The sequence below is a fragment of the Dendropsophus ebraccatus genome, chromosome 11 (genome assembly GCF_027789765.1).
Source record: "Dendropsophus ebraccatus isolate aDenEbr1 chromosome 11, aDenEbr1.pat, whole genome shotgun sequence".
NCBI lineage: Eukaryota > Metazoa > Chordata > Amphibia > Anura > Hylidae > Dendropsophus > Dendropsophus ebraccatus.
In genome coordinates, this window is record NC_091464.1 from 11,981,229 (window position 1) to 11,994,027 (window position 12,799).

At 45.8% G+C, this 12,799-nt stretch overlaps 1 protein-coding gene and 1 pseudogene across 1 annotated transcript in view; both read left to right on the top strand.

Annotated features, from left to right (window-relative positions):
- CDK18 (cyclin dependent kinase 18) overlaps positions 1-12,799 on the top strand; it is a 105,942-nt gene that overhangs the window by 7,809 nt on the left and 85,334 nt on the right. The window lies entirely within an intron of this gene.
- Positions 9,248-9,416, top strand: LOC138768251 (U2 spliceosomal RNA; annotated as a pseudogene).

Below are 12,799 nucleotides of genomic sequence, written 5' to 3' on the forward strand. Positions count from 1 at the left end.
AGACAGACGGGTTAGTGGAGAGGTTTAATAAAACCCTGAAACATATGTTAAAAAAGGTGGTGGAAAAGGATGGTCGTGATTGGGATCACTTACTACCTTACCTGATGTTTTCTATTAGGGAAGTACCCCAAGCGTCCACAGGGTTCTCTCCCTTCGAATTAGTCTATGGTCGTCACCCTAGGGGTTTGTTGGATATAGCGAAAGAGACATGGGAAAGTGAGTCCACCCCATACAAGAGTGTTATAGAGCATGTAGCACAAATGCAGGACCGTATAGCCACTGTAATGCCCCTAGTAAGGGAACACCTCCAGAGGGCGCAAGAGGGCCAATGCAGAATTTACAATCGTTCTGCAAGAATCAGGACATTTAGCCCAGGTGACCGGGTACTCATACTTGTTCCCACGGTAGAAAGCAAATTCTTAGCAAAGTGGCAGGGTCCCTATGAAATTGTAGAGAAGATCAGTGAGGTCAACTACAAGGTACACCAACCAGGTAGAAGGAAGCCTTTTCAAGTTTATCACATAAACTTGATCAAGCCCTGGAAAGACAGGGAATCCTTGGTGGCGACAAATCCTGTTGGTCATCTGTCACCACCAATCCCTCCGGTCAGGATTGGTGATACTCTATCAGTGTCCCAGAAGCAGGAAGCTAAGGAGTTCCTGCAGAGAAATAAAGACAAGTTTTCTGACCTCCCAGGGCGTACGCATCTCATTAGTCATCATATTGAAACTGAGCCTAGAAGCAGAGTAAACCTTAAGCCCTATAGGATACCAGAAGCACGGAGGGAGGCGGTATCATCCGAGGTAAAACGTATGCTTGACCTAGGAGTCATTGAGGTGTCCCAGAGCGAGTGGTCCAGCCCGATTGTGTTAATCCCAAAGCCCAATGGAACTTGGAGGTTCTGTAATGATTTTAGAAAGTTAAATGAGATCTCCAAGTTCGATGCCTACCCCATGCCCAGGGTAGATGAGTTGATAGAAAGGATGGGTAATGCCAGGTACATAACTACCCTCGATCTAACTAAGGGCTACTGGCAGATCCCACTCACTCCTGAGGCTAGAGAGAAGACTGCATTCTCCACCCCTGATGGGCTCTTCCAATATGTAGTAATGCCATTCGGGTTACATGGAGCCCCTGCCACTTTTCAGAGGTTGATGGACTTGATCCTGCGACCACATCGGGACTACTCTGCTGCCTACCTCGATGATGTGGTCATTTTTAGCCCTGATTGGGAAAGTCACCTCTGTAAGGTCCAGGCGGTGTTAGATGCCATAAGTGATGCGGGGTTAACCATCAATGCAGAAAAGTGTGCACTAGCCTTAGAGGAGGCCAAATACCTGGGCTACATTATTGGGAGGGGGTTAGTGAAACCACAACTAAATAAAATTGAGGCAATAGAGAATTGGCCCAAACCCCTCACAAAGAAACAGGTCAGAGCTTTCCTGGGTATTACGGGCTATTACCGAAGGTTTGTGCCGAATTTTGCTTCAGTTGCAGCCCCACTAACTGACCTGACAAAGGGTGCGAAGTCCGCAATGGTGACATGGACTCCAGAGGCCGAGAAGGCTTTTCAAAGCCTTAAGTCTGCCCTGTGCCAACAACCTGTGCTAGTTACCCCTGACTTTAGGCGAGAGTTTCTAGTACAGACAGACGCCTCTAATACAGGGTTAGGTGCCGTCCTCTCACAGGTCGTGAATGGCGAGGAGCACCCGGTGATGTACTTAAGCAGGAAGCTATCCCCGGCCGAGAAAAACTATGCCATAGTTGAGCGAGAATGTCTGGCAGTGAAGTGGGCCCTCGAATCCCTGAAGTACTACTTGCTAGGCAGGAGATTCAAGTTAGTGACAGACCATGCCCCCCTAACATGGATGAAGCTTAACAAAGAAAAAAAACGCAAGGGTGACTAGATGGTTTCTGTCCCTACAAAACTTCAATTTCACTGTAGAACACCGGCCAGGGAAATTACAGGCGAATGCTGACGCCCTATCAAGGGTACACTGCCTGTGGGGACAAAACGCTCAGCCCTCCGGTCTGAAGAAGAGGGGGGGGATATGTGGACATGTCACTGGAGATGTGTTCGAGGGGGTGTACATCTCACCTAGGCTGATGCGTAGTGTGAGATGGTAAGTCCAGGAGGGATCTGTTGCTCAGCAGTGCTATGCTGCTGAGTTATTATTTATTTTTACCGGGCCTGGATTTACTGGAATGGTGGATAGGTTGGTAGTGGGATCTGCCATTCCCTCCCCCTCGATCCAGTATGGGTTTTGGGATCAGGTGAGCTCTGATCCCAATCAGCCTGAGAAGGCAAAAGGTGAGCTCAGTGTGCAGGGGAGTCTCTCAGACAGGAGTGAACAGCCTGTATGGTGTGTTCGCTGGGAGCTGGGGCTTATGCACACCCTGCAATATTACCTGCCAAGTGAAGTGACAGAGAGGTAACCTGTTGTATTAGTAAGCGCCCAGACGGGCAGGACTTTTTGTTTTGTTTATTCTCACTGCACGGTGTTGCTGTATTTACGTTGCTGGACCGTTTATGCTACAAATAAACACCAAAGCTGTTTTTAAGTCCAAGTTTGCTGCCTGAACTGTGTCCTAACACACCATCCCCCGGGAAGATCCCTACAATAGGTACAGACGAGTGAATGGGTGACAGCCTGTTTCGCGTGTCTAATCAGCGTGGTGATTAGACACGCGAAACAGGCTGTCGCCCATTCACTCGTCTGAATCTACGTACCTGCATTTATGTGAATAAAGCTATTTATTTTATGAAGACGCGGTGGTGAGTGCCTCAACTTTCCAAACTCTTACAGTTTATGATTCTTCTACAATCTATTTGTTGATTAAGTACCACCTGCGGACATTAAGGATCGAAGGGCTTGTTCACATGGTGCTGTTTTCCCCCTGGTGGTAGTGCCGAGACTATCCTTACTGTTTTGTAAACACATATTATGACAAAGCCAGAGGTTTCAGTAGACCAAACTAGTCTACTAGCCTACTATGTTTTGTCTGCTTTATGCCAGTATACATTTTATTTAAAGGGGTTATCCAATGATATAAAACATGGCCACTTTCTTCCAGAGACGGCATCGCTCTTGTCTCCAGTTCAGGTGTTGTTTGCAGTTAAGCTCCATTCACTTCAATGGACCTGAGTTACAAAACCTGCATTCAAACTGGAGACAAGAGTGTTGCTGTCTCTAGAAGAAAGTGGCCATGTTTTTTTTTAGCGCTGGATAACCCCTTTAAGGGATGGGAAAACTTTTGTATCCTTAGTTACCATTAGTCTACTTTTGGTCTTGGGCACACCAGGGTATTCCAGCGTATACCTGAGATGGGGACCATAAACGCGATGAGTATGAGGCTTTAGCGGCTGGCTTCTAAACCTGGCTAAGAACTTTTGTCAGGAATCAATAATCTGAATGTAAAAAAAGGGTGTCCAAAAAAAAGAAATAAAAATGAATCGAGGAGCTGATCATTAGCTGACCATTGTCTTTAAGCAAGTTTAAAATTCAACCGCACATCACTTTACGTAGTAGGAGGTGCGCGGTCGGCGGCTGGTGAAACAGTATAGAAAATAATAAGGTTATACTTACCTGTCCATGCTCCCTGCTGTCCTCCTGCCTGTTCCTTGCTCACCGCAGCCACCACTGAAGCTTCTGAAGCTGTCTCTGAAGTGACAAGCCACTCAGCCAATCACTGGCCACAGCGCTGTCCCGTCTCAGTCAGTGATTAGCTGAGCTGGAACAAGCAGGAGGACACAAGGAGCCTAGAGAGGTAAGTAATAATTTTATTATTTACTATATACAGCAAGGGCTGCACAGACATCGCTAACTAACTAACTATATATATATATATATATATATATATATATATATATATAGCCCTTGTTGCACGATCATCAAGCCATGTAATAACCTCAGTAAGCAGGTCTATCAGATCGTTGTACATACAAAATCGGACCATGTAATACAACCCTTAGAATATTTCTTAGAATATCAGGTCCAGCAGGCCTATGTAATACCTTGACAAAACTTTCTATTAAAAGTCTGGAATGACTTGTGTGAAGACATTTGTGTTCTCTGTAATTAACCTTCCTCAGTCTGAGGTAATCCATCTTACCACTACAGTCATTACTCATGTATACCACCGCCACTGCTGTGCTGTACTTTGGTATACCAGAAACTGTGAGGAATAAAAAAGAAGTAAAAACAGGAAGCAAACAAATCCAGTGACTGAACATAGGCGTCTACCGTAATAGGTTTGCAGCTAAACTAGTGGGCGCTATAGCTGTTATTTAAACTTTAAAAGTTATTGATCACAGTGGGTCTCAGATCTGATGAGAAGAAAGATCCCAGCAGTGTGATTCACTCCCCTGCCGCCCGCTCATTCTCTCAATATTTTCTCATTGAATTACATCGAAAAATCATGACGGAATGAGGGGGCGAGTGGGGAGTGGATCACGCTGCCACAATCTCTCCCCCAATCTCTCTGAACAGAGCGGGTGTCAGCAGTGAGACCCGATGTGATCAATAACTTTTGACATGTCTGATGAAATCAAAGGTTATTTGTAGTGACCGACTTAAAACTTCCATTCATTCTGCAGTGATTTGAGGGGCCGTAGGTTTGTGGTTGTCACTGTGCTCTCTTGTGCTTTCGACCACAGTTCCTTCTGTTTTCAGATGTGTTGACAATCAACTTGGGTTACAGACACCTGGACCCAGGTGCGCTCCACATGTCATAGAAACCTAGAAGGTTAACGGTAGAAAAAGACCACCTATCCATATGGTCCACCCTTATGTTATTTTCTTTACTATCTTAAGACAGATATATGTTTATCCCAGGAATCAGTTACTGTAGATTTACCTACCACATTCACTGGAAGTTTGTTCCAAGTATCGACTACTCTTTCAGTAAAGTAACATTTTTTCATGTTGCTTCTGATCTTTCCCTCCAACTAACCTTAGATTGTGCCTCCTTGTTCTTGTATTTCTTATTAAAAATACCTCCCTCCTAAACTTTATTTAGGCATTTAACATATTTAAAGGGGGGGGGGGGGGGGCACCAGCATTTTTTTCTCTTTTTAATTCTATTTCTTTCGTTCTATAGATTTGAAATTTACTTCTATTTAAAAATCTCCAGTCTTCCAGTACTTATCATCTGCTGTATGTCCTGCAGGAAGTGGTGTATTCTTTCCAGTCTGACACAGTGCTCTCTGCTGCCACCTCTGTTCATGTCAGGAACTGTCCAGAGCAGGAGAGGTTTTCTATGGGGATTTGCTCCTGATCTGAACAGTTCTGGACATGGACAGAGGTGGCAGGAGAGCACAGTGTCAAACTGGAAAGAATACAGCACTTCCTGCAGGATATACAGCAGTTGATAAGTACTGGAAGACTGAAGATTTTTAAGTAGAAGTAAATTACAAATCTGTATAACTTTCTGACACCATAATATGTATATAAATATTGTCAGAGTGCCCCTTTAACATCACTCCCACAGTCTCCAGATCTTAAGTACAGAGTTACTCTCCTATAGAAGCAATGCTTATAGGGAATAACGCCTCCATATATGTGACACATTATCGACCATCTTATCTTATTATTGTGGGACTAATCTGGACAGAAAGTCCTCTGCCTGTAAAAGAAGTGCAAGGCGTATAGAGGTATAATGTAGCTATATACTAGTCCTGTTGTGCGCTGTGTGTATAAGACCATAGCCTGGCATGCACATTGCTCACATTCCCTATTATTAGGCCGTTCTTTATCAGCGTGTTTGTGCCTCCTCTCTGCAGCAGATTTACTACTCCCGTCATCCACCATCCGGGTGACTGGCAGTGTCTGTGTGTGGCAGTACCATGCTTAGCTGTCAGGGCAACCCCTTCCCGCTGTGGTTAGCTGCAGTGCAGCAGAAAATTAACTCTTTAACAGATGGAGGAAATCTATTTATAGCAATAGAGTTGGCTCTTTAAAAAAAACGTATTTCCTCCCGTCCTAAAGAGCTAGATGCAAAAAGGAGGAGAAGACTGCGGATGCTGAGTGACAGAAATAACCCTGGGGGGGGGGGGGGGGGATGCAACAGGCAACAAACAGAGGATGTAAAAATAGAGATTCATTGAGAGAACGACAACACGGCCGGATAGCCCCATCCATATACTATCATAATATGGGAGATGGAGGTGAAAAAAAATCTATTCTAAGCCGTGAGTGTTTGTTTCCTGCAGAGAAATGATTAAATAATCGGGGAAGATAAGGCACTTAGTGCTCCAGGTACTTTCCTTTAACCCTTTAATGGACTCCAAGCCTGCGGTAACCTTGTCTACCTTCTCTACCTTTGTCTGCCGTCTGTTTCATTACTAATTAACAGGAGCAGCTGTATAACTAAGTGGGAATCAAAGCAGCTGCCTCCTCCATAGGCCGATCATCACAGGGATACATAGCGTCTAAGGACTGGATCCCGAGCGCCCAGAGGTGGTCTGACATCTACTCAAAGCTCTACACTAAAACCTGTCATAGGCAAAGCAATAAGTGGACAGAAAAAAGTAGCAATGTATGTGTTTTATGCAAAAAAAAAAATGGATCGTTTTTTTTTTCCATTGACTTATATAAATATACAATATAAAATGACAATATAAAAAAAAAGGATCAAAACACATCCGTATTTTTAGCCTACACAAAAAACTGGTCGTCCATGTTTTTAGCCATGCTTAAAAAAACAGATGCGTTTTGATCTGTCTTTAGATCCGTTTTTTTTAGAATGGAAGTCAATGGTAAAACGAATCAGAATTCAGGATTTTCATAGAACCCTATAGGCATCCCGAATTCTGCATGCATATGTGGAATCTGTCCGGAATTTTGGATGCATTGCATGGCAGCCCGGACCAGCACCTGGGCAAGTGCTGCTAGGTGCTGATGCTGACTCTTTAACTCCCCTAAACGGGAGCACATACAGTTAAATGTGGCGCTGTGATTGACCGGGTTGGCAGCCATTGGCCCTATCAACCACCCCTGTGGCCGAAGGCAGCATTATACCTCTAGCCACAAGAGGCTGTACCTCTCCCCCCCCCCCAGCATTGCAGAGCGTGGGGGACATCACTTGTATACACACAGTGCCAGAAGAGTAAAGGAGAAGCTGGCCGGGAGCACCGCTGCAGCAGGTAGGAGTAGGGGGTAGAGTAGGATTTTTTTTCTTCTGTTTGTACAGGCAGGAAACACTGATGGTTTCCTGAAGCCTCTTGAAAGATTTCCTGATCAGTGTTTCCTGACCGTAAAAATGTACACGGACTCTGGGAGGCGCCGTATGAGGCTGCTCTTACTCAGTGCAGTTTTGTTTTGGGTTTTGCAGTAGCTTTAAAGCCAAAACCTGATGAGGATCATAATGAAGTAAATAATATAAAGAACAGATGCCACTTCTCCTCTTTTTAATCCTCTCCTAATCAGGTTTTGGCTTCAAAGCTACTGCAAAAACTTAGACCAGATAGATTTCCGGACTTTATAGGGTTCTATTGGACAGGGACACCCTTCAGGAAAAATCCTGAAAGCTGTCCATGCTGGAAAATAAGCCCTGAAGTTATAGGACATGTCTCAGAATTGTCCAGAATCCCGACACGTATGCCCCACTGATCCTCCAAAGCTTTGGCTGTATAGCCATGATGGAAATTGTAGTTTTGAACATCTAGAGAACATCTAGAGGGATGAAGGTTCCCCTATCTGGCTTTACACTGTCCACTTCACAATGTTACACAAGCTGCACTTATACAAGCTTTTGGCAGAAGATGGGAGTGGTGCCACAGGGGTGAACTATATCTGCGTGAGAGCGGGTAATGACCTCTTCTGGTGAGTTGGGGAGGACCGGATGACAGAGCAGGCCACACTGACTAGCATTAACCAGTCATTATGGCCTGCACATCGCTATGACCCGACATGATTTATAAGCCCTACTGACTGGTAACACCAGTCAGTATGGCTTGTATGTTGTCTTGGGTCACAGCCCAGAGCAGGCCATAATGACTGGTGGTAACGTGGTGGCGTGGTCTCAGCACCAGCTTCTATGGCTGTGCAGGGTGTTTGGTTGGAGAGCCCACCAGGGAATGCCTTGGACAGATGTTACAACGTACTTAGGCCATTTCTCTATTCACATTTTCTTAGGATATGTACGTCAGTCAGTATGCAATATTCAGTCCAGAATAAGAAAATGAGTGCTGTATGAAGGCTATTGGGTTCACTCCCTTGCAGTCTGCATAGCATATTCCTTCCAATATGGGGCAAAGTACGTGGAAAGAGGAAGCTTGCTATCTATATTGTCCTGTGATCACAGCAGCACTGGCACTGCTTCAGTCTATGCATGGTAGCTTTCCCTTAAAGGGGTACTCTTATCACAACTAAGGTCTCCTGCACACACTCCCTAAATCACAGATTCTGTGGAGCGTGAGGCATCGAGAACTCCCGGCATTATGTATCATCAGGGCGCCAGAAGCTCCAGACCTATTCAAATCTTCCCGCTACTGTAAAGACAGCCGCTGCTGCTCTTTCCCTGCCATTGTTGACAGCTCCTTGTCTAAGGGCCCTATTACATCAACAAATATCTGACAGAGTATCGGACAGATCATTGAAGCCAAAGCCAAGAACAGACTATAAACAGAGAACAGGTCATAAAGGAAAGACTGAGATTTCTCCTCTTTTCAAAACCGATCTTGGCTTTGGCTTCAAAAATCTGTCAGATACCTGTTGGTGTAATAGGCCCCTAAGTTACCAACCACCACTCTGCTCTAAAAGCAGGGGTTAGGCTGATATACAGGTGATCCAAAAGTAGGGGGACAGTATATGTAGTAAGGTTATGAAGGGGGAGATTTATCAAACATGGTGTAAAGTGAAACTGGCTCAGTCGCCCCTAGCAACCAATCAGATTCCACCTTTCATTCCTCACAGACTCTTTGGAAAATGAAAGGTGGAATCTGATTGGTTGCTAGGTGGATCAAGTTTCACAGATTCACCTACTTTTGGACCACCCTGTACATAGATAGACAGACAGACAGGCAGCTGCATGGGTGTATGTTATCCATGGTAGAGAATGCGCAGTGTGAATAGGGGCATGGTTACAAAAAAGGGGGCTGGTGTTGCTAGGTAGGGGAGACAGGCGCAGTGATAGGGATTAGCTATGCAGTGAGAAGAGAGAGCCGCCCGCCTCCAAAAGGAGATGAAGCGTGCCCGCCGTGCGTTGTCTGCTGTGGCTTGTGTGGCGTCTCCTTAAGAAGTTGCAGTAGGCTTCTCGGCCTTTTGGCTAAGATAAAGTGTAGTAGGACGACCGACTGTATCTGGGGACCTTGTGCTGAATGGGTTTTTATAACAGGGAGATGGACAAGGAGCTTATTCTGTCCTCTGCAGGCGTTCAGCGGGTATTGCAGGGCCTCCACGTTCACTGCACTCCCCAATATCTTGCCCAAGAAATATACCCCCTGCTGGGTGCGTAGCTGCTCCCCCAAATATGTTACCCAAGACATAAACCCCCTGCAGGGTGCGTGCATAGGATGCTGGGTATTTCCAATGCCCTTGCCATACAGCACTGTCCTGTCTCTGTTGCCGTGACAACCAAGGTTGTTTACATCTAGCCTGCCAGGGAAACACTGATGATGTCATCAAGGCAGTGATGACATATACAGCTGCATCCATAGGCAAGCAGCTTAGTTGCAGCCAGGCAGATGACCAGGTAGGTAGCATAGGTAGGTAGCTGGCAAGGAAGATGCAGGTAGGTGCAGTTCAAACCATTCAATTTCAATATTTTGGGGGCCATTCTATGCCTCTGCATAACGCTAACATGGTGAGAAGTTACTATCGTTTTTTTTAGAATAGTTAGTTACTAACTTGTAGCTATCTATATGAATGGATGGACAGACGGACATATAGATAGGTAGAATGACAGAAGATAGATAGATAGATAGGAGATAGATAGATAGGAGATAGATAGATAGATAGATAGATGGGAGATAGATAGATAGGAGATAGATGATAGATAGATAGATAGATAGATAGATAGATAATAGATAGATGGATATATAGATACATAACAGGTTGCCTTAAATCTGGCAGCGGTGGGGGAGCAGGATGGTAAGTATACATTAATGACTTGTCCCAGGCAGGATTGGCAAGAATTAAATTATCTTAGAAAACTGCTTTAAAGTCAGTGTCTTTTTTTCCAATTCAAGATCTTGACTGAGAATGTACGCCGAGCCAAAGACCTCACCAGAAGGAAAGAATACCTGTCTGTAAACACCTGGTTATCGGCGTTCCTCAGTACATTGCCGGGTGCGGAGTCACAAGGAGCCGGCACTCACGATAAGCCCAACCTGGACTTTCTTTCTTACGAATGCCTATTGACTGGTATGAGTGATGGAGTTGTGTGACCAGGCAGTGCGACACCATGGTTCCTGGTCACCTGTGCCCCTCGGCCTCACTCTAGATTTGGTCCCAGAAGCTCTTCTAAATTAATGGTGGATCAATTCTTTTCTGGCCACCTACTATTACAGCAATAGCTATCCGTCCCTGTCTTACAGAGGATCAGTGGCAATAATGACTGCTTTTTCTCCTGTAATCTTCTCATACTTGATGTATGTAGATCAGTTCTTACATCACGTACTGAAATCTGTAAATCCTCTTCGGGCTGCAGGAAATGAAAAATATGCTCTGTAATACGGAGGTTTCATAGTAACAGGGATGTCCCTCCTCAGGCTAGAGAAGAATGTGTTTTCTTACTCCATATAATATAGAAGGTAGCCCTGAACCCCATTATCCCCGTCCTGGTTTGTTGGAGGGGTTTTCCAGGCAACATGTATTGTCATCAGTATTGATGCTAAGGCGAGTTCACACAACATTCACAAAAACGGATGGAAAAACTGAGGCATTTGTGTAAATCCATTTTGATCGTTTTTTCCATTGACTTCTATTATAAAAAAAAGTATCAAAATGCATCCTTTTTTTTTTAAACATAAAAATAAGGCGTGTGCGTTTTTGTGTACATAAAAAAAAAACGAATGTGTTCTGATCCGTTTTTTTTTTATAATGAAGGTTAATGGAAAAACGGAAATGGATGAACACAACTGCATCCGTTTTTGCAAAAACGGATGAAAAAAGAAAAATTAGATTGCAGAAAAGTAGTGTGAACTCGGCCATACAATACGGATCGTAACCTATGGGGATCAGATTTTTAAGCTCATAGACAGACATTACTATACACTGGGACTTTTCTTAAAGGGAACCTGTCACCCCCCGTGGGATGACAGGAGAGTCCAGTGCTCCGTCATTCTCTATGAGCGTTGTACTCAACTCTCAGCGCGTGCGCCGGACTGCAGTGGCTGAGATCTCCGTGACCCAGGGGCGGGCTGGGCCGGGGGGCAGGGGGGCATGTGCCCCCCGGGCCGGTCTTACTCAATATCAATGGGCCGTGTGTTCCGGATACAGGTTAGGGGCTGCAGCGGCCGCCTACCCTGTGTGCGGAGGAGAATGAAGTCCGCCTTTGCTCCCCCGCTCTCACCCCCCCCCCCCCCCGGCCGCAGGTTAAAGGACCCAGGGCCGCAGCGGCTGGCCGTTCACCTAGCAACAGGCCGGAGGAGGATGTCTGGCTCTGTCCCCGCCCCCCGCCTTCCAGCTCCTGCAGCCGCACTACCCAGCCAGCGTCAGGCTGGAGGAGAAGGAGGGGGATGCCGTCAGACGGGAATCCCAGGCGCACTAATAGCAGACAGCCCATTGGCTGTCTGCCTTATCAATCACCGCCACGCTGTTTCCGGCCACCCGCGCGCTAGTGACGTCACGCGTCTGCAGCGGGGAGAAGAGGAGCTGTGCGCAAGCCTGAGAGATCTCTAGGTGAGTATAGGGGATCCTTTACCCCCAATACTGCTCTACTACTACCCCCAATACTGCTCCTAATACTGCTCTACTACTACCACCAATACTGCTCTACTACTACCCCCAATACTGCTCTACTACTACCCCCAATACTGCTCCTAATACTGCTCTACTACTACCACCAATACTGCCCCACTACTACCCCCAATACTGCTCCTAATACTGCTCTACTACTACCCCCAATACTGCTCTACTACTACCCCCAATACTGCTCCTAATACTGCTCTACTACTACCCCCAATACTGCACTACTACTACCCCCAATACTGCTCCTAATACTGCTCTACTACTACCCCCAATACTGCTCTACTACTACCCCCAATACTGCACTACTACTACCCCCAATACTGCTCCTAATACTGCTCTACTACTACCCCCAATACTGCTCTACTACTACCCCCAATACTGCACTACTACTACCACCAATACTGCTCCTAATACTGCTCTACTACTACCCCCAATACTGCTCTACTACTACCCCCAATACTACACTACTACTACCCCCAATACTGCTCTACTACTACCCCCAATACTGCTCTACTACTACCCCCAATACTGCACTACTACTACCCCCAATACTGCTCTACTACTACCCCCAGTACTGCTCTACTACTACCCCCAGTACTGCTCTACTACTACCCCCAATACTGCTCCTAATACTGCTCTACTACTACCCCCAATACTGCACTACTACTACCCCCAATACTGCTCCTAATACTGCTCTACTACTACCCCCAATACTGCTCTACTACTACCCCCAATACTGCACTACTACTACCACCAATACTGCTCCTAATACTGCTCTACTACTACCCCCAATACTGCTCTACTACTACCCCCAATACTGCTCTACTACTACCCCCAATACTGCTCTACTACTACCCCCAGTACTGCTCTACTACTACCCCCAATAC